The sequence below is a fragment of the Podarcis vaucheri genome, assembly GCF_965113315.1.
Source record: "Podarcis vaucheri genome assembly, chromosome: 17".
NCBI lineage: Eukaryota > Metazoa > Chordata > Lepidosauria > Squamata > Lacertidae > Podarcis > Podarcis vaucheri.
The window spans coordinates 19,559,046-19,580,932 of record NC_138755.1 but is presented as its reverse complement, the minus strand read 5'-3'; the positions used below and the strand labels follow the sequence as shown (position 1 = coordinate 19,580,932).

At 44.5% G+C, this 21,887-nt stretch overlaps 1 protein-coding gene and 1 pseudogene across 2 annotated transcripts in view; both read left to right on the top strand.

Annotated features, from left to right (window-relative positions):
- The window catches only part of LOC309521938 (uncharacterized protein), a 149,417-nt gene that overhangs the window by 111,828 nt on the left and 15,702 nt on the right, over nucleotides 1-21,887 (top strand). The gene's annotated exons all lie outside the window — the stretch shown is intronic.
- On the top strand, nucleotides 1,259-3,014 carry LOC309522469 (transmembrane protein 138 pseudogene; annotated as a pseudogene). Its single transcript has one exon. The product of its transcript is annotated as a transmembrane protein 138 pseudogene (transcript).

Here is a 21,887-nt window from a genome sequence, read left to right as displayed (position 1 = left end):
AGCAAATTATGCAGAAGCTGGGAAGCTGAACTTTTCCACTCTATACTTGGCTCGGAAAAAAATGCCCTGAACTGTTCGTTTTCTTCTCTGCCTTTTCTAAAAACCAATTTTTAATGGGTTCATAATTAACACAATGCAACAGGGGTTTCCACAAATTGCATTCAACAAGCACACAGTCTGTATACTTAGGGACTACAAGTTCTTTCTATCGGATGTAAATCTTGTTAGAAAGCAAGTTGCACTTCCTGAAACAGGCACAGGGCATTCCTGGTCTTGTTGCCAGCAAAAGAAAATGGCTTCAATGAGACGTATTAGAAGCATCACTGAAGCAATTCCCTTTTACTGGCAACGAGACCAGGAATGCCCTGTCTATTTCAGGAAGTGCAACTTGCTTTCTAACAAAAGAACTGTGGCAGAAAGGGGAATGTAGCTCATTTCATTTTTCTTACGCAATTTCCCAATTTTTAAAAATCAAAGCACCAACATTTAAAACAAAAAATACCAATGCCTTTAAAGGTCATAACTACAGTTTGCAAATGCTTTATTTTCATTACAAACTTTATTGATTTTTTTTTAAAGTATCCAGCTTACCGGAGGAGTCTAGATCATGCTGCAAAAATCTCGACAAGACATGCAGCTGGAATCTCATTCTTTGGCAAATACTTCTACTCACTGGACCTCTGCACAACATTTAAATAAACTTGAAAAAATCTGAAGAAATCAGGATACACTTGACGAATTGGCTGCAATGTTGTTGTTTAGTCATTTAGTTGTGTCCGACTCTTTGTGACCCCATGGACTAGAGCATGCCAGGCACTCCTGTCTTCCACTGCCTCCCACAGTTTGGTCAAACTTATGCTGGTAGCTTCGAGAACACTCTCCAACCATCTCGTCCTCTGTCGTCCCCTTCTCCTTGTGCCCTCCATCTTTCCCAACATCAGGGTCTTTTCCAGGGAGTCTTCTCTTCTCATGAGGTGGCCAAAGTATTGGAGCCTCAGCTTCAGGATCTGTCCTTCCAGTGAGCACTCAGGGCTGATTTCCTTCAGAATGGAGAGGTTTGATCTTCTTGCAGTCCATGGGACTCTCAAGAGTCTCCTTCAGCACCATAATTCAAAAGCATCAATTCTATACACTTTTCACAAATCAGATTCCCCTTTCAGTTTCCGCAGACGGATTTCTTCATAAAGCTGATGCCTGAACCTCAACATGTCTTCTACATCTTTAGGCGAAACATTTCCTCAATAGACAAGAGCTTAAAGCCATTCAATTTAAAAGGCAACAGGTTCATGCAGATATACAAAATTTAAAGGATTTCTTAAGTTATATGACATTTTACCTAACCATTTTTTGTGTGATTGATGATGGGAGTCCTGTGAAAACGTTAAGAAAAACACTGGGGCCTAATTTGAATAGTAGAGTGCTGGGTATCTGGTGGGCGGGGCTTGTGTGTTTTGCTCTGGAATCAGCCCCTCCCTTCAGTGGGTGTTCCGTTATGTTCAGTTAAGATGACTGTGCCGTCTCCATGGGGATGGGCGGCGCCAGTGCCAGGTGAGGGTCGGGAGCAAAGAGCGCGAGCAGGAGCGGCGGCAGGCCTTTCTCTCAGCGACCTGCCATGCCCCGTTGCTTAACACAGGGAGCGTGAGGTCAAGGGGGCTTGGGAGCCCACGGAACCAGGGCACGTGTCTTGGCGTGGCAGACCCGGATTGAAACCTTGATCACCAATGAGATAAGGTTTGAGGTCTCTGCCCAAAGGGAGCTATGAGTGATTGCACTGGAGAAAAAAGTTTGTATCCCTCTGTTGTTTGAGCATGAGGTGTCCCTCTCACCTGGGATGCAGGCACTGAGAAGATGCTCCAAACCAGCAACTATTGCTTGGTCCTTTCCTTGCAGTTCCTACTGCTGTTCTATGACCTCTTTGTCAACTCCTTCTCGGAGCTGCTGCGCATGGCGCCAGTCATCCAGCTTGTGCTTTTCATCATTCAGGATATTGCCATCCTCTTCAACGTCATCATCATCTTCCTCATGTTCTTCAATACCTTCGTCTTCCAGGCTGGCCTGGTTAATCTTCTGTTCCAGAAATTTAAAGGGACCATTGTCCTGTCAGCAGCATACCTTGCCTTGAGCATATCCTTCCACATCTGGGTCATGAACCTCCGCTGGAAAAATTCCAACTATTTTGTGTGGACAGGTGGGCTGCAGACTCTCTTTGTTTCCCAGAGAACGGTGGCTGTGCTATACTACTACTTCTATAAGAGGACGGCTCTGCACTTGGGAGATCCGCGTTTCTACCAGGACTCTCTTTGGCTACGGAAAGAGTTTGCACAAGCGCACCATTGACAGCTGCTTCTGGATCATTTGGCTCAGAGGCCAGCTTGCTAGAATGTCCACAGAGATTTTACCAGTGTCTTGCAAGTTCCCCTCCTCCCGCTACAATTTGTCTCCTGCAGTCAAGTTCGAAATCTCATGTGGTCAAATGACTTCATCCCTTTCCTACGTTCGTGCACATTGAGAAGCATATAGTGGCAAGCAGGGTATCCACAAAAGAGCAGTTTCATTGATGCGTAGCCTAGTCTCCAAGCTCTCCACAATCCTCCTCTCAGTTCAGCAAACTGCACTCTGGATGCGGCTGCAGCCTTACTGAGGAACGATTTGAAGCGCCAAACAGATTTGGCTGAGAACCCCCACTGAGTAGCAATGCTGCCTTTTCCTCCTAGAGAATATTTCCTTGCCCTAAGCTCCCCTGTGACAGAAAAGGATTCCTGCCACTAGTACCTCTGACAGTGTGACAAGGCACAAAGACTATGGTTTGGCTTTGCAGGATTCAGCCAGGGCAAATGTACTCTCATTGACTTGTTAGATTCTCCTTTTGTACTTGCATTTTCATTCATATGTTCAGTTAAGAATGTCAGTTAAGAGGGAACAACTGCCTCTTCTTGCCTCATGTTGTATTTAGCTTCTCTCAACATGTTATTTTGTTACAGTTTTCTTCATTATTAAAGCTTAGTTTACATTTACGTGAGCCACTTAATTTTCCTCAAAGAAGAAGAATACATCTCTGGGTTATTTGTGGGGCCTGCCTGGTGTTTTTACATGAGTAGAATGTGTGTTTTTATTTAAAATGCATCTCTGGGTTATTTGTGGGGCACCCGAATTTGTCCCCCCCCCCCCGCCAAAATATAGTCCGGTCTGAGGGGCAGTGGTCTGAGGGACAGTGGACCGGCCCCCTGCTGAAAAAGCTTGCTGACCCTTGGGAGAAAGGTTATGGTGAACTAACTATAGATGAATATCCAATTATTATTATTATTATTATTAAAAAATGCTGTGTAGATGATATGTGTATAATGAAGGCGGGGTCATGATTATGCTGTCTAGACTCACTCTGCACATGCCCCAGAACCCCTGACCAGAATCCACAGGAAGATGCAATTCTGAGCATGCCATGTCAAACCTTCAAGTAATAAGATACTATTATATCTGTGAAACATCAGGAACAACTGTTTTTACTTCCGGCAAATCATTATGGACCTGAACAAAGTCTCAGCTGATGCCTTCCCTCTTCAATATTCCAACTCTGTAATTCTATGTTCTATGCTTTTTGGTACTACAAGTCAGCGACTCTGCATGCAGAATCAGGTGATATTACAATGGCCTGCCAACCAAGGACTCCTCCCAGGCTGAGAAGGTGGCAAAGGCGGAAAAGGCTGCCAGGAGCATGGAAAATGGCAGCCATCCAGGCAGGCTGCCAAAGCCTTCCCTCCCCTAAGCTGAGTACGTAGGTGAAGGAGGCCGCGCAAGCCCCCCTCACCAGCTCCCTGGCCGAGGTGGCGAAGGGCGAAAGGAAGGTCGTGTGATCCGGCGCAAGAACACACCCAGCAGCACAACAATCACCACCGGGGGCATGGGAAATGGAGAAAGGGAGGCTGTGTTGAAGAACGGGGGTAAGGAAGGTGTCGCAGCTCCTTGCAAGGAGCGCAATGGGGAGAAGGAGCCATGGAAGAGGAAGTGATGGGGCCCCAATGTAGTCGAAGCAGGAATCCATAGATCTTCCCTTCTCCCTGAAGCTCCGGAGCCGACTGCATGCTTGCTGCTGGCTTCACCCCCTATTTATACGTCAAAGCGGACCAATGGGAAGCCTGCCCATTCAGGTCCGCTAGGCTGGCTCCGCCTCCAAGCAAGCCACTGATAGGTTTAACTGGGGTTTGTCGGGAACCCCGAGCAACTAAGGCGACAGGGAGGCCACCCAGCTGGTGAGTCCCCTGTGGCTCGGGGGTACTGCGCGCAGTCCCACAAAGAGCGCCCACAAAGATAGGTGTGAGAGTTCATTATTGCACCTATACCACACACTTTCTTTTGGAAGCTCAAGGAGGTTTTCACCCACCCGCTTTGTAGAGTTCCGTGTGAGAAGTTTGATCTGAGCTGCCGCTTCGATTTGCTGATGGGAAACCCCGAGGCCTGGTGGGGCTTCTCTTGAATGCACTTCCATAGGACTTGGCATGAGTTCCGGAGCAGCCGTGGTTTCCTTTTACTGCCCAGTTATTTCTACTGTCTTTCTCCCCCACATCGCAATGAGAATGTATTCTGCAAAGCACTCATGGAGTCTCCAACCCACCCACAACTAAATATATAGTGGGGCTGGGCCATGGCTAAGATTACGTATCTAAACTGAAAAACCGTTTTGTTTTGTTTAAGGTCAAAGGTAAAGGGTCAAATTAGGTCCGGTCATGACCTACTCTGGGGTTGTGGCGCTCATCTCGCTTTATTGGTCGAGGGAGCCGGCGTACAGCTTCCGGGTTATGTGGCCAGCATGACTAAGCCACTTCTGGTGAACCAGAGCAGCGCACGAAAATGCCGTTTACCTTCCCGCCGGAGTGGTACCTATTTATCTACTTGCACTTTGACATGCTTTTGAGCTGCTAGGTTGGCAGGAGCAGGGACGGGACAACGGGAGATCACACCGTCGCGGGGATTTGAACCGCTGACCTTCTGATCGGCAAGTCCTAGGCTCAGTGGTTTAAGCAGCACCACCCACATCCCTTTGTTTTGTTTAGGGGCAGCTAAATACAACTCCTCTCCTTCCTTTTCAGGCATTCCTGTTAAAGCATGCAAAACTAATGTTTTGTGAAATTTAGACCCTCCCAACAATATGCAGCCTTTTTATGTAGCACTGAAATAAAGAAAAGGGCAACAGATAAATGAAGTGCAGCCCTCCAAATGCTATTGGTTAATTTCCCCATCATCCCTGACTATTGGCCATGTTGACGAGCTGGGGGAGAGGTGTGACGTGGGAGCACTGAGATTTTTATTGCTTCAACAATTTAATGCGGGGTTGATGGGAAATGTGTTGCTTATTATGTTAGAACTCTGTTCCTTATGACGGTACATTAGAAATTGTTGTGTATTGGGTACCCCGATGGTCAAAGCTGTCTTCCGCACAATGCTCAGTATTGCTATGGGAATGCTTAGCTGAATGGAGAAAGTCACATTTTCCTAGAAGCAAACTCCTGTTTTAAAGTGCTAGGAAAGTGCAGCATCTACACAAAACATTTGCTGGATCTTTCACAACAGCTTACGCCAGGCTTCCTCAAGTTCGGCCCTCCAGATGTTTTTGGCCTACAACTCCCATGATCCCTAGCTTGCAGGACCAGTGGTCAGGGATGATGGGAATTGTAGTCTCAAAACATCTGGAGGGCCGAACTTGAGGAAGCCTGAGCTAAACATTAACGGCAACCTTGTAGCATATTATGAACTGATTGTCTGGAAATTGAAAGGTTTGGGAAACATTGCAGAGATGCTATTGTTACTCATCATGAGTAACAACTTTTCATACGTTTGGTCTCTGTTGGTTTATCAACATGTGCAGAAACATGATAAGGGAGCCTACAGTGTGAAATTCCTAATAAGCTATAAGTGATCTTCCCGCTGCAAGTTTCCCCCTGTGGCACTTACGTATGTTTATACACATCACTCTCTATCAGCTTTTATAATCTCTGCAATTGTGTGAACAAGTCACTGCCAGTTCTAGGCATCTGTGGCAAGGTAATCTCTCTTGCTACATTTATGCAGCAGCACAAATTTGCTCAGCATCTGCCTGACACTATGCAGGTTGGCAACATACAGGGAATTGTGCAGTTGCTGTGCAGCCCATATTACAAAATAATGCATTGCTATGGACTGAAGAGAAGTTTATTTCCCAGTATCGTGCAGTGTTGCCGCTTTGATTATCAGTATTTTGAAACAAAATAACAGTATTGTTTATGTTGAAATAGTTTTAACCTGAAGATTTAGCATTTCAACACATCTTCAATGTTGTGCTGTTTGCTCTTTTTTATTAGTATAATTTGGTGGTGTATATGTCCTGTTTCCTAGAGAAAGATGGCTGATCCTTGGCAAAATGCATGGATTATGCAGTTATTTTAGCAAGAAAAGCTGGAGAGGTACATTTCAGTAAGTTTTTATGTTTGATGTTTTATCGTGTTTTTCAATATTATGTTGGGAGCCACCCAGACTGGGGAAAGCCAGCCAGATGGTTGGGGTATAAATAATAAGTTGTTGTTGTTGTTGTTGCTATTATTATATGCTTTGAATTTTTGTAAGCACATAATTATTCTGTGATACGGACCGAGAGGGGGGGGTGCCTCTTCCCTCCCCCTTCCTTTGGAACGTCCGAGGCGATGACCTCGAGGGTGCCTGCCATATGTTCATCCTCAGCCCCCTCACCGTTACACAAGCACCACACTTCTCCCAGACCCCCCTTTCTCTCTTCCTTCCACGAGCGAAATAAGCTCAAATATTCCCCTATCTCTTCCTATACCTATCTGCGCTCCATACTTAGAACGAGTGGACCGGGTGTTCCTATTTCCCCGCTTATTCCTATGGCCGCGCTTTGGCCAATCACAGCCATGCATTCGTCCTGCAGAAGCTAGCTCAGGGAGCTCCTGCACGCCTCATTTCACTCCTGACAAGCTGCTGACGGCCCCCCACTGCGAGAACAATGGATCCGAAACCAGGGACCTCGTAAAACTGTCAAAATCCTGTTACAATGTATCCATTCTTGCTACAATATATCCGTTCTGTTTCCGATCTTGATCAACGGTACGGAATAGGTCGGAAAGCATAGAAACCTTTAGAAATTGATATAAAATCAACCATAACTCCGATTTCCTTGCTCTTGGTGTCATTCAACTCAGCTCTCTTCGGACTCCATGATGTGACCCCTACCTCCATAATCCCTGAAGCGACAGGACACGTACACAGGAACTTCTTAATCCTGTCAGATAGTTTCGCTAAACCCTTCCTCCGGGCAATACGAAGTGGCAGACGATGCATATATCTAGCCCATTGTCTTGCCACCACCGGTACTCAATAAATGTTTATCTATGTATATTTCTTCCTCTGCATATTCCCCCTCCCTCATCTGAAATGGTAATGAATGTAATCCCACCCCTTCCATAATCTATTCATGACGTGTGTAATGTATTCATGATGTAATTCACGAAACATGACCTTCCCATAATGTATTCATGACGTTTCCTGCACTGTATTCTGGGTTATGGAGGGAACTTTTAAAAGTCTATGTCACCCCATACTCGGGGTTCAATGCCATTTTGAACCTGTTGCGCAATAAACTCGGATCTTCGTATTTTGCTCCTGTGTCCGGCTGAGCTCCCTTCTTCTCCGCTAGGACCCACGGACTCTGTCCGACGAGCTGGGTGGCTGTGCCCTCACGCACCCAGATTTTACCGTCTCATTCTGAAAAAAATGTGTTTGTCTTGCTTGCACTTCTGTTTACTACTTAAGCAGTACAAAGCGATGGGGTATTTGCAGAACAAATAAGGAGACCAACTCCATTTTAAAATATAAAAACAAAGGGAAGGTTTAGAAAAGCATGTTCAGCTTTGTATATAGCAGAATAAGGCGCTGTATCACACAACACGTAACTACTGTGTGGAAATCACCCCCATTAAGATACTGTAATGATCACTAGCTTATGAGACATGAAAAGGAGATCACAAAAATACATGAAAGAGGGAGATGATGATGATGATAACAACAACAATAATAATAATAATAATTTATACCCCACCCATCTGACTGGGCTTCCCCAGCCACTCTGGGAGGCTTCTAACAAAATATTAAGGAGAGAAAGAAGGGAAGGCACAAATGAGTTAAATGCACTGAGGCATTGTGGGAGAGATAAAATTGTGGCCTTCTGGGGAATGGGTGTTTGGTCTCTTTAAACCAGTGTTTCCCAAACGTTTTTGGGCAACGGCACACCTGTTTACTGAAAAAAAATCTCGCGGCACACCACCATTAAAGCCCCGCCCCGTGACGTCAGCGCGCAGCGTCACGCCGGGAGGGACGCACAAAAGTGAAAGTTTTTTCCCTCGGCAGCTCCTCTCAGCTGCGCTCAATCCGCCTCGGAGCGCAGGAGCGATGCCTCTCTCTGGCTCTCCCTCCGCGCAGGCTGAGGGAGGGAGGGAGGGGCGCGTGTGACCCGTCTCTGCTGGGAGACCAAACCCAGCGAGGCAGAGTCGCGCGGAGGCGCCCAGGCAGCGCTGCCGGCTGCGAGGAGGAGCGCCAGGCAGCAGCAGGAGGCGCGGCCTCTCCTCGCCGCCGCCGCCCCGCCTCTCGCCGCCCGATTCGCCCGCCTCCCTCCAGGTATCTCGCGGCACACCAGCCGATGTCTCACGGCACACTCGTGTGCCGCGGAACACCGGTTGGGAAACACTGCTTTAAACGTAAAACTTCCTGTCTCTAGAAGTGTGAGTCAGTTACATCTTGACTCTAGGCAGCTTGAGATGTTATCTGATTTGCAGACCCTGGCACAGCTGGGGGCGCAAGTGTGGATTGAGTTGTAAAAAGGCACAGGAGGCTATAAAGTCATTTACCATCTAGGAGCCGGGTATGTGTAAGAGAGGCCTGGGAACGAGGAAGAGCCTTTTGATCTCAAGGTCTCTGAGTCGAAACAAAGTTCAGCTGTGCTGGTCTCCTGACAATTTGGTAAATTGGTAATTAACCTAAAGAAATTATTGGTCCCTAACTTGTCCTCTACGTGGGTTTTCTAGGATAAAGGAAGCTAAACTGGTGCCTTACTGTTTGGACACCTACCTGTTGAATTTCTGTCTGCATCACAGTAAAGTGACTCAGGGCTGGGAAAACCCGGTAAATATTGAAGGGGGGTTCTCCACCTTGAACCCCATTCGAGGGTGGTTCAGGAAAGGAGGTGGTGGCAGCTTTACCGTTTGGCTTGTGATTTGCAACACCTAGCGATCTCTCCCCCTTCCTGGCCAAGTCCTGCCGGTGTCTAGGAGGAATGGTCAGAGGGGGTGGATAGTCTTGCTTACTACATGGTGGCAGTGGGATCGACTTCACCAGTCAAAGGCGAATTTTCTTTGGTGTGAGCACATGCACATATATCTTGAAGGTTACAGGCATTTTATTAATTGACTAGAGAGTCAGGAATGGCGGAAGGCTTAGACCCCGCAGAAAAGTTACAGACAATAGATTATTGGGGTCAAGGGGAGATGTTAGCTCCCCGCCCCCCTCGCTTGATGGAGTCACCAAGAGCTGCTTCGAGGGCTACCTCCTCCCCCTTGTTTTTCGATGACTCAGATGGGGATTTTGTGGATGCTCATCAAGCAAGAGGGTCCCAGGTGGACGTTGAGGAGCCAGAAAGTGGGGTATTCGGTTGGGCAATCCAGCGGATGACCAGAGAGCGGTTGAGTCAACATTTATGACCTCTTTGTGAAAATTTCATTAAGCGTCAGTGCTATTTAAAGTGCTTGGCTTGGGAAAACAATATATTTGAGGTACTGGGTTGGGATATATTATTATTATTATTATTATTATTATTATTATTTCTTTTTGCTTGGTTTTGCTTTTTGGCAATTCATTCATAAGGCACCTCATCTCCTTTAAATAATATTTTAATAGTTTAATTCAACTCAGACGAGCCACCTCTGTTCCTTTTAGATAATATTCTAATTTAATTCTAAGTTAGCGCAGTGGGAATTCATTAGCGAGTTAAAAGAGTGTTTCAATTTGGCTAGTTGGATTTAATTTCAGAAGGAATCAAGGGATTTAATTGCATAAGTGATTTAATTGCTGGGGATTTTAATTGCATAAGGTTCTGCATAAAGTAAGGTTCTGCATAAGGTAGAGGCCATATAGTTTATTGCAAGTCACTTAATTACTTCCGTTGTAAGTATCGGGAATTGCTTCATTTTGGCCAGTTCGTTTTATTTGGTGATTGCTTAAAATTCATTTGGTGAATCAGGAGCAAGGGCAGTCACTGCTTCCTGCCTGCAGCACCCCCCCCCCCGCCTTTTGAAAACATCGGAACACACACACACACACACACACACACACATATTCAAATTAAAATAAAATAAAGTAACAAAACTTGAATTAATTTAATAATAACAGTAACTGTAAACACAAAGCTACTTGCTGCCGGCTTCCGATTCTTGCTTTTAAACCAGGCTTGATTTGAACTGAAATTGGTAAATAATTAGGTGAATTTGAGACATAAATAAATACAGAATTAAGCAATTTGTAAACTTAAATTGATAAATAGATAAGTCGTGAATAACTTGTTGAAATGGAGTTCAGCTAATTTCCGGTCTACTCTGCTGGTATTTGCATCTTCACTCCAGTTAAGTTTTAAATTAAACCCAGTGGGCGTTACTGGTGCACACGATATCAACTTGGATCGGGTGTATTCATTTTCTTCCCTTAAAATTGCCAGTGCAGACAGTACTGAACTACGCACATTAGCTGAGCTAAGTGGCCGGTGTTTCATTGACCAAGGTAAGCAAGAGTCTAGATCACATCATGTCTGGTCAGGGAAACCAAGTAAACTCCACCGCATCTGGGGAGCCTCAGGGGAATCAGGAGGATCCCCAACCCTTTGTAATCCCAAGTAACCCTCAAGCCTTGGTGGAGTTTTTCACTGCTTTCCAGGATTTTTATAGGCACAGGTCTTCAGGACAAGCGGCGGCAGCACCAGCGGCAGGGGCACCACTAGCACCAGTGCCACCGCCAGCGGCACCGATGGCAGCGGCACCAGCGGTGGCGGTACCCGTACCTGAGGTACCAAGAGCATTCACGCAGGACTTCATCCTGGATACACAACCCAATGAAGTTCAACTTCCCGGTACATCTGCAGCCACTGTGGCGGCGTTGAGAGCAGCCAAGGAGTCAACACCGCGGCCTAAAAGGAATACCCGAGCACAGTCGGCTGCCCCTGGCAAGGCAAAAGGGGGCCAGAGGGGTGGGAAAAAGGGTAAGGCTTGCGTTCATTGTCCTGGGGCTACTAACCAGCAAAAGGATCCAGGTGTTCCGAGTCTCTTTCAGAACCCGCCACCGCAGGCGGCACCAGTTGAGGTTGCCTCAAGTTCCTCTTCTGACGAGGAAGCCCAGGGGCCGCAAGCTGCACAGGCGATCACCGTACCGGATCAAGCCATACCAGAGGGCCAGCCAAGGAAGAGGAAGGAGAAGAGAAAACACACCTCAAAGAAGAGTAAGAAGAGTAGGCATTCGGATTCAGAGGATGATTCAGGTACCTCTTCTTCTTCCGATTCAGATAGCGATGCTCCTAGGGAGGAGTACTGGGGCCACGGGGAGGACTCTGTGGGTCTTCCTTTATGGGTGCATGAGAGAAGGGCTAATTCCTACAGGAAATCCTTTAACGGGACCCTCGAATGGAAGGATGGCGCATTGCTTCAGGATGTTAAAACGTCCACTAATCTGTCTACGGATTTCATCGTAGGCTCTCATTTATCTCTGAGAAAGATTGAATAAGATCCTCAATGGTGACTTTATAGATATATTCAGACTGGTACCTCCAACAAAGATTATGGGTAAAGGGGAGAAGAGACGCAAGTACGGTAATCGCAGGTACAGGACACCTAGAGCCGAACGTACTTTTGACAACTGGCTGGATGGGTTCCAGGTGTTCATGGGTGTCGTCAGCGTGGCTTATCCAAAGCGGGCGATGCACTTGATTGCGTACCTGGCGCATGTCAGGAGGGCACGGGATTTAGCGGGAGATATTGCTGCCCTAAATTATGATGAAGATTTCCGCAGAAATGCTTCACAGTTGTCCACGCGCTGGCATCTGAGAGACCAAAATTATTGGTCAGAGCACGTGGGTCCCTTCGTGGAGAAGAAGCCCCAGGAGTTGTCAAAATCTTGGAGGACCGCTGCAAAGCAGAGGTGACTGTGCTGGGAGTTTGTGCATGGACTGTCTGTAAGTACAGTCACGAGTGCGAAAAATGCCTTGGTAACCACCCAGCCACTGCCTGCATTAAAGGGAGGCAGCCCTTTCGGGGTGGGAGAGGCGCCTACAACCAGGGACCGAGAGGTGGCCACGGAGCGCCATTTGGACCCCAGGCAAGCAGGCAGTAATTTCAGTCTGGGCTTAGCCTATTCCCCCATCAAGTTGACCCCGTTAAAAAACCTTTTAGACCATTACCCTAACAGGACGGCGGCAGAGTATTTATGGGAGGGCTTTAGTACTGGTTTCAGGATCCCAGTAGCCTTCCCCCCCAATTCAGGTGATCCTCCAAACCAAAAATCGGTGAGGGAGATGCCCGAGGTCGCCCAAAAGAAAATTAGTAAGGAAATTAAAGCAGGTAGGGTAGCCGGCCCCTTCCTAGTCCCTCCAATTGAAGGCCTCCATATATCTCCGTTAGGCATAGTCCCCCAAAAAGCGCCCGGTGAGTATCGCATGATTCACAACCTTTCCTACCCAAGGGGGGGGGTCCGTCAATGATGCGATACCACAGGAACTCTGCACAGTTAGATATGCCACTTTTGACCAAGCGGTACAGCTCATACGCAAGTTCGGCAGGGCGGCGCTGCTGGCAAAATGTGACATTGAACCACCCCCTGGTGGTTATCACGGATCGACATTTTAACAACTAAAAAAACAAACATGGAAGGGAAAAGAATGACTTATGAAGATTTACTGATAAGAACAGAAAAAGGATGGAAAATTAGAGCATATGATGAATTAAAAGATAGATTAACAGGCTGGTTGCAATTTCACCAAATATGGAACGAAGATAAAAAGATAGGGATGAACGAAAAAAATCTAAATATCAGACAGAAATATTAGAAGGTAAATCTAAACTTTTATCTAAAATGTATAATCTTTTGTTAGAATGGGACACTAAAGACGAAGAGATAAAGGAGGTAATGGTAAAATGGGCAATGGATTTTGGATATAACATAGAATACGATAATTGGGTGAAGCTATGGAACAAAGGAATGAAATTCACGGCCTGTGTTACACTTAGAGAAAATTTGGAAAAAATGTATAAAACCGGAAATAAAGCTTGCTGGAAATGTAAGACCAAGGAAGGAGATTTCTACCATATGTGATGGTCTTGTGAAGAAATTAAAAAAATCTGGGAACTTATATACAATGAATAAAAAAAAATATTAAATATACTTTCCCCAAAAAACCGGAAGCCTTCTTACTGGGAATAATTGGAGATGAAATTAAAAAAAGAGGATCAGACGTTATTTCAATATGTGACAGTGGCTGCCAGGGTACTAATAGCACAAAAATGGAAAACTCCAGACACTCCAACAGTTAAAGATTGGCAAATAAAATTATATGAATACATGGAACTAGCAAAAATGACACAAAAAATTAGACACCAAAAAGGTACAAAGTTTATTAGTGATTGGAGCAAATTTATAACATATATTGAAGGAAATTTTAGAAGTTTAAAAACCACAGTAGGTTTAACATAAATCTTGCGACGTGTAGGTTATTAACAATGAAACTGCAAAAAGGAAGATAAATCAAGAAGCCCGAAACTGGGAGGGAAGGAGGTCAATATACGTATACAGGGGTGATGTCAACAAGATGATGTAACTAAAGAAGGAGTGTAATGGAAATTTATAATATTTTATGTTGTTTATTTATGTTTGTTTTTGTTGTTTTTAGTTTGCTCAATTAAAATCAATAAAAAAGATTTTTTTTAAAAAAAAAGATATGAAACCGAGTAAGAAAATAGCAATGTTACTGGTAGATGCCAAAAAAGTAACAACCCAACTCAATAAATAACAACTACACTTTATTAGTCCACAGCATAGCTCATGGCGCCCAAAAGAAAGCGCGCGTCAGAAACAGCACGCAATGCGACTGGAAATCCATCACGGGGGCAACGCGGAAGGAATAATAACCAAAAGCCCATTTCCCATTTTCTCAAGGCATTTAGGTCATTTATAGATGATTATGAGCAACGTTTTCCTGATTGAAACCCCAGCCCACCCCCATTCCCCAATGCCATTCCTGATACAATTGCAGATAGTGGAGACTATTCTCAGGTTGTTCCAGAGAGCCCGCCCCCTTCACAGCTGGATGACCTTCCTGGCACCTCGGCCGCCCTCTTTAGTGACTCTCAGTTGACAAGAGTGGGTGCAAGCACCAGGGCAGAGCCTGTCCGGACTAGGTCCCAGTCGCATTCCGCAGCATCTGCCCCTCGTGGATGGGGAGGGAAGGTGGTAGCTAAGTCGGCTCGTACTAATAACCCTGTTGCTTCTAGTTCATCTAGTCATTCACAGGATAAGCAGCCCAGAGTTCAATTACCAGAATCGGGCACATCATCCGGGGCTGAGGAGGAGCAACAGGAGTTGGAGGAGGAGCCTCGTGCGGTGACGGAGGATAAGCCTTCTGGAAAAAGGCGTGAGAAGAAACACATTTGCAAGAAAAGCAAGTCCAGGAATGATGACACGGACGAGGAGACAGGTAGCTCTTCTGAGTATGATATGATATGAAAACGGCATCTGGTCGATAGCTGTGGGACCATATGTCGAGAAGCAAGGTATGCTGGGAGTATAACAAAGGGTCGTGCTAAAGGCACTTGTGCAAATACCCTCATGAATGCGAGAGATGCGCCAGGGCTCACCCAGCGGCAACTTGTTTTAAGGGGGGGAAGCAGCCCTTTCGTGGAGCCCGGGAGTTCCATCACTCCAGTTCCAAGGGAGCCCCCACGGCCGGAAACAGAAGATAAGGCAGTTCTGGAGCTAGCCTTTTCCCCGATCAAGCTAGCCCCTCTTTGCAACCTTCTATCCTTTTACCCTGACAAAAACGCAGCTTCCTATCTTTGGAAGGGATTTTCCAGTGGGTTCCGAATTCCAGTAGCAGGTTCTTTAATAGCAAAAGATTCCCCCAATCAGAAGTCTGTTAGGGAGAGACCGGAGGTTGCAGAGAGGAAGATAGCTAAGGAAGAAGGCGCAGGCAGGGTAGCAGGCCCATTTAATAGCCCTCCCATTCGAAATTTACACATTTCACCCTTAGGCATCGTTCCCAAGAAGACTCCCGGGGAATTTAGGCTTATTCTCAATCTCTCTTATCCAAAAGGCGGCTCGGTAAATGATGCCATCCCACCAGAATTATGCTCTGTTAAGTATGCCACCTTTGATCAGGCGGTAAAGCTAATTAGAAGTTTTGTTCACGGAGCGCTCTTAGCGAAGTGCGATACAGAATCGGCCTTCCGTCTTTTGCCAGTTCACCCTAATGACTTTTGGTTGCTGGGTTTCAAATTCCAAGGGAGGTGTTATGTAGATAAGGCTATGCCAATGGGCTGTTCAGTAGCTTGTTCAGCATTCGAGACATTCGGCACCTTTTTGGATTGGGCCCTGCATTTCAGAACTAATTTTTCTGGGGTGACCCATTATCTTTATGACTTTCTTCTTGTGGGGAAGTCCAGTACCGGGGAATGTGCCTCCCCTTCTTGGTGCATTCTCGGCTTTAGCTCAGGACCTGGGTGTTCCCCTTGCAGCTGATAAAACTGAGGGCCCAACTACACGCCTCACCTACTTGGGCATGGAACTGGATACAATTGCCCAATCATCCTGCTTACCTAAGGAAAAAATAGACACTCTTTTGGAAATAATCCGTAAAACCCTCATGTTAAAAAGGTTACTCTTAGGCAAATGCAATCCTTGTTAGGTCATTTTAATTTTGCCTGCAGAGTAGTTTCCCCAGGTCGCCCCTTTTGCTCCCGCCTAGCCAGCCTGTCAGTCGGCCTCAAACATCCGCACCACAGGGTTAGACTTCCCAAGTCAGTTAAGGTGGATCTGGAGATCTGGATTACATTCTTGAATCACTACAATGGAGTATCTTTATGGTTCTTAACTTGTCCTCAGATTTCCAGGTTCAATTGGACGCAGCAGGGTCCCTGGGCTTTGGCTTGTTCTTTAAAGGACGGTGGTGCGCTCAACAATGGCCAGCGGGGTGGCAGGGCAAGGCTATCACGCGGCATCTTACTTTTCTGGAGTTTTTTCCCATAGTCGTGGCAGTGCACATCTGGACGGAGGAGTTTTGGAATCGCAGAGTGTGCTTCAGGACAGATAACCAGGCGGTGGTTAATATCCTAGCAAAACAGTCATCCCGTTCTGATAGGGTCTCGTCCCTGCTGCGTTCGTTCATCCTCCAGTGCCTTGAGTGTAACATTATTTTTTCGGCTAAGTTTGTACCGGGGGTCAATAACGATATAGCGGATGCCTTGTCTTGTTTCCAGATGCCTCGTTTCTGGTTGTTAGCACCTGGAGCTCAACTGTGTCCCGAACCCTTTCCGGAGCACCTGTGGAGCCTTGGAGACGCTAAGTGATTAAGGGAGTATTAGCGTCTGTCACATCTTCTACCCTCAGATCTTACAAGAAAGTGTGGTGCGATTTCATGGGCTTCCGGTCCAGGGCTTCGGAACTTTCTCCTGACATGCCACCCTCCACAGATGACGTCTTGCAATACCTTTCTCACCTTGACGATTTGGGCCGGGCCTCCAAAACTTTAAAAATACACGTAGCTGCCATTAGCTTCTTTTGTAAAGCCATGTTTTCCACTGACCCATGCAGTGACTTCTTGATCCGCAGAACAATTGAAGGTTGGGGTAGGCTGCAACCCCCTAGAGCGGGAGGCCGTAACCCTATTTCTTATTGGTTGCTCTCTCAAGTCCGTATAAAGCTTAGGTCGATCTGTTGGACCACGTTTGAGGCCCGTCTCTTCTCTGCTGCATATGTCATAGCCTTTTTTGGTGCATTTAGGGTTGGCAAGGTTGTATCCGAGGTTACCGCTAACGGTTCAACGCGCAGCCTCCTCATGGAGGATGTGCAGATGTCCGAAGCTAGCATGACGGTGCAGGTACGTCAATCTAAGACAGATCAGGCTGGTAAGGGTTCCCTTGTCAAACTAACAGCTTCTGCGCAACAGGCCCATGCCCGGTCAAGGACACCAGGTGGTACCTCTACCTCAGACCGCCAGGTCCTGGCCCGCTCCTTGTTCACGAAGACGGGTCCCGATTGATGGGGCACCAATTCACAAGGGTACTCTGCAAAGCTATAGACGCTTGTGGTTTATCTTCTCAGGACTACGCAGCACACTCGTTCAGGTTTGGCAATTTGCAATGATAATAAATAAAGAAGTAGAATGGAATATTAAAATAATGAAAAAGAAAAATTTTGAATTTGCGAACAAATCAGGGAAATGGCTGGCATGGCAAATCAAGAAAAAAAAAGGAACAGAATACAATTAAAAAAATTATTGTAGAGGGTAATGAAATAGATAATCCGAAAGGAATCAGAAAAGGGTTTGTGGACTTTTATAGACATTTATGTAAAAGAAGGAGAAGAACAATATTTAAAAAATAGAGGAATTTTTAAAGAAAAAAGTGCAGAAAATCCCGACTGATGAAAAAGACAGGCTGAATGACCCAATTGAGATATAAGAAATTAAAAACGCTATAAAGGAACTGAAAAGTGGAAAGACACCGGAACCGGATGGATTTACCGCAAGATATTATAAAGAAATGAAACACATCCTACTTGTGCCGTTTAAAGAAGTTATGAATAATATTTTAAAGAAGGAAGAAATTCCAGAAACTTGGAAAGAAGCTTATATCACGTTTATTCCAAAGAAAGACTCAGAGTTAACACTTGTAAAAAACTACAGGCCCATTTTGCTGTTAAATAATGATTATAAATTATTTGCAAGTATATTAGCTAACAGGATGGAAAAACTATTGAAAGAGATTATACATAGAGATCAAGCAGGTTTCTTACCTGGCAGACAGATGAAAGATAACATAAGAAATATAATCAATATAATGGAATATCTGACAGCCAGGAATGATAAACAAGCAATGTTATTTTTTGTTGATGCAGAAAAGGCCTTTGATAATATATCTTGGGAATTTATGCTGAAAAATTTAGAACTTATGGGTATAGGTCAATTCTTTCTTAATGGTATAAAAGCTATTTATATGGAACAAAGAGCAAAACTGATTGTTAGTAATATAACAACGGAGAATATTGTAATTACTAAAGGCACAAGACAAGGGTGTCCTCTTTCACCACTATTATTCATATCAGTACTGGAAGATTTTTTAAGATCAATAAGAAGAAATGAGTTAATAAAAGGGGTGACAGTCGGTCGAAATGAATATAAGGTAAAAGCCTTTGCCGATGATTTGGTATTAACAGTTGAAGAACCATCATTAAGTGTTAAAGAGGTACTGGAGGAAATAGAACAGTTCGGTCAATTAGCAGGTTTTAAATTGAGTAAGAAAAAAACTGAAATAATTGCTAAAAATATGGAACAGGAATTGATTGAAACATTGCAGCGACAAACAGGTATAGAAGTGGTTAAGAAGGTCAAATACTTAGGAATTTGGTTAACTCCCAAAAATATTGATTTATTTCAAAATAACTATACACCAATGTAGAATAGAATTAAAAGAGATCTAGAGGTGTGGGGAAGGTTGAAGTTACCATTTTGGGGAAGGATTTCAACGATAAAGATGAGTGTGCTACCGAAGATGTTATTTTTGTTTCAGACAATTCCAATAATCAAAGGGGCTGCAATATTTAAAGAATGGCAAAAGACAATCTCAAGGTATATCTGGCAGGGTAAGAAGCCAAGAATACAATTTAAATTACTAACAGATGCTAAAGAATGAGGGGGCTTCGCCCTGCCGGACTTGAAATTGTACTATGAAGCAGCGTGTCTCTGTTAAAGGAATGGATGAAATTAGAAAATACAGAATTGTTAGATTTGGAAGGATATGATAATAGATTTGGTTGGCATGCGTTATTTATGGTATGATAAGAAAAAAGTCCCTAAAAGATTTGGAAACCACATATTTCGAAGATCTCTTATAGATGTCTGGGATAGGTATAAAAACCTATTGGAACAAAAAAATACCACATTGGCCGTCTGCTTTGGAGGTGATGAGTGTTAAAAAAGTCAATATGAGTGGGAGGTGGATAACATATGGGAATTTAATTAAAAAAGGAGTAAATGGAAATTGAAACCATACGACGAGGTAAAAGAGCATGTTAATGATTGGCTGCATTATCAGGTTAATGAAATGTTTAAAAAAGATGTTAAAGAAAAAGGTTTTTCTGAAAAAAGAATCGAAGTTTCAACAAGAGATATTGAATAATGATTCAAAAATCTTGTCTAAAATGTACAAATTGCTGCTTGAATGATATACAAAAGATGAGGAGGTTAAATCGGTTATGATTCATTGGGCCAAAGACTTTGGATACAATATGCAGTTAAGTGATTGGATAAAACTATGGAAAGAAGGTTTAAAATTTACTGCATGTAATGTGTTAAGAGAGAATGTGATGAAAATGATATATAGATGGTATATTACACCAGTAAAGTTAGCAAAAATGTATAAAGTAAGTAATAAGTGTTGGAAATGTAAGGAAAAAGAGGGAACATTCTATCATATGTGGTGGGAGTGTAAAAAGGTGAAAGACTTCTGGGAGATGATATATAATGAATTGAAAAAAAGTTGAAATATACATTTATAAAGAAACCAGAAGCATTTATTTTAGGTATTGTGGGAAATGAAATAAATAAAAAGGAATGTAAGCTCTTTTTATATGCAGTAACGGCAGCAAGAATATTATTGGCCCAAAAATGGAAACAAGAAGAATTACCAACGATGGAAGAATGGAGATTGAAATTAATGGACTACGCAGAACTTGATAAATTAACAGGAAGGATCCGAAACCGGCGGGACCAGAAGTTCACTGAGGACTGGAGTAAATTTACATATTATCTGAAAAGTATATGCAATGATCAAACGACGTTTGTTGGTTTGCAAGAAGCTCTGTGAAAAATTAATATCAGAAATATTGTAAAAATGAAAAAGGAGATATGTTATAATATAAGGCAATATTAAATTAGGAAATGAGTAAGGAGTGAATAAAACGGAGGATTATCAGAGGAGCTGAGGGAATTCCAAAAATAATGTATCTGTGATAAAGTGTGTGGTATGTTTTATAATATTGTATTGTAAAATCAATTTTAAAAAATTACAAAAAAAGGAGGCTTGGCCGGACTTTTTACGGTTCCGTAATAACCTAAACATCACCAGGGTCGAATCTCCCCCCTCCAAGGCCGAGGTCCTTCGCTATTTGGTGCACTTGAAGGGTATGAGCAGGGCGGCAAAGACCCTTAATATGCAGTCAGCGACAATATAATTTTTCTGCAAGGCGCTGTATTCCTCGGACTCCTGTGAAGACTTTGTAGTGCGTAAGGCCTTGGAGGGTTGGCGTAGGCTACAGCCTCCCAGCAGTGACAAGCGGAGGCCAATAACATTTGACATCCTATGCCAAATCCATAAAAAATTAAGAACAATATGGCCAGCAAGCCAAGGCGAGAAAGTGTACCGCACCTGAGAACCTCATTCAATTAGAGGAACTAGTAGAGCCACCGGAAAATCTCTAGCCACGCGGTGGTTCAGATGCCTTTAAGTGCTCTACCGATCCCACCTCTAGAGCCCAGTGGAACCCCCCCCCCCGATGGTATATATACGCACCAACCCTTTTATACAGCGCCTAGTCACATGGTCAAACCAAATGCCCTCCCTGAGAGATGACCCAGACAAGTGCCACCATCAAGTTAGCGCCATCTTCTCAACTCACAAACCCACCTGGCCGGACATTCACGTACATCTGAATGCCCTCTTTAATGAAGCTAAGAAGGTGGACATTTTAACAAAAGCGGGGGAGGCACTAGAACTCCTGAATTATCAGGCAAACCGGCCCACAGGGGTGGAACTGCTCATGACCCAAGTTTTACGGAATGAACCAGCTTGGGACTATAACACCACCGACGGGACCTGGTGCTTCAATTTGTTCAAAAAGGCCATATTAGACGGAATAAAAGCTGCCGGTCAGCGCACTGTCAATTGGACCAAAGTCCAATCCGTCCTACGAGGACCAAACGAACATCCCTCGGACTATTATACCAGTGTTTCCCAACCTTTTTTGGGCAAAGGCACACTTGTTTCATGAAAAAAATCTCGAGGCACACCACCATTAGAAAATGTTTAAAAAATTAACTCTGTGCCTATATTTACTATATATAAAGTAACTCTCTTTAATAGGAATCAAATAAACACAAAGAAAGTATTTTATAATTACTTTATTATGAAATAGTAAGTTGCAGAAATTATTCAGCACGCAGAAAATAGCCTTTTGGGGGATGAATGTGGATGAAGCAGGAAGAGCACTTAAAAAAAAGGCATGCATGAAATCTAGCCCCAAACACACACACGCACACTTTCCCCAAAGTGGTTGATGACGCAGGATATTTCCACATGCTTCTAAAATGCACATTAAATAAAACGAGAGAGAGAAGTGCACGCATTCACCTGCCAGCCTCGGAGCTGTGGAATGCAGCGACATGAAGCAATCTGTGTCCTTCCAGGCGCCAGCTCAGACCTGCCGTGCTGTTTCGTTCCCCCAGCGTCGCTGCCTTCATCCAGCCGGATGCCTCTCCTGCCCAAGGGACGTGTCAGCAGCCACCCGGCGTGGGGTAGAGGCAGGACGGCCCCACTTCCTGCTGCCCA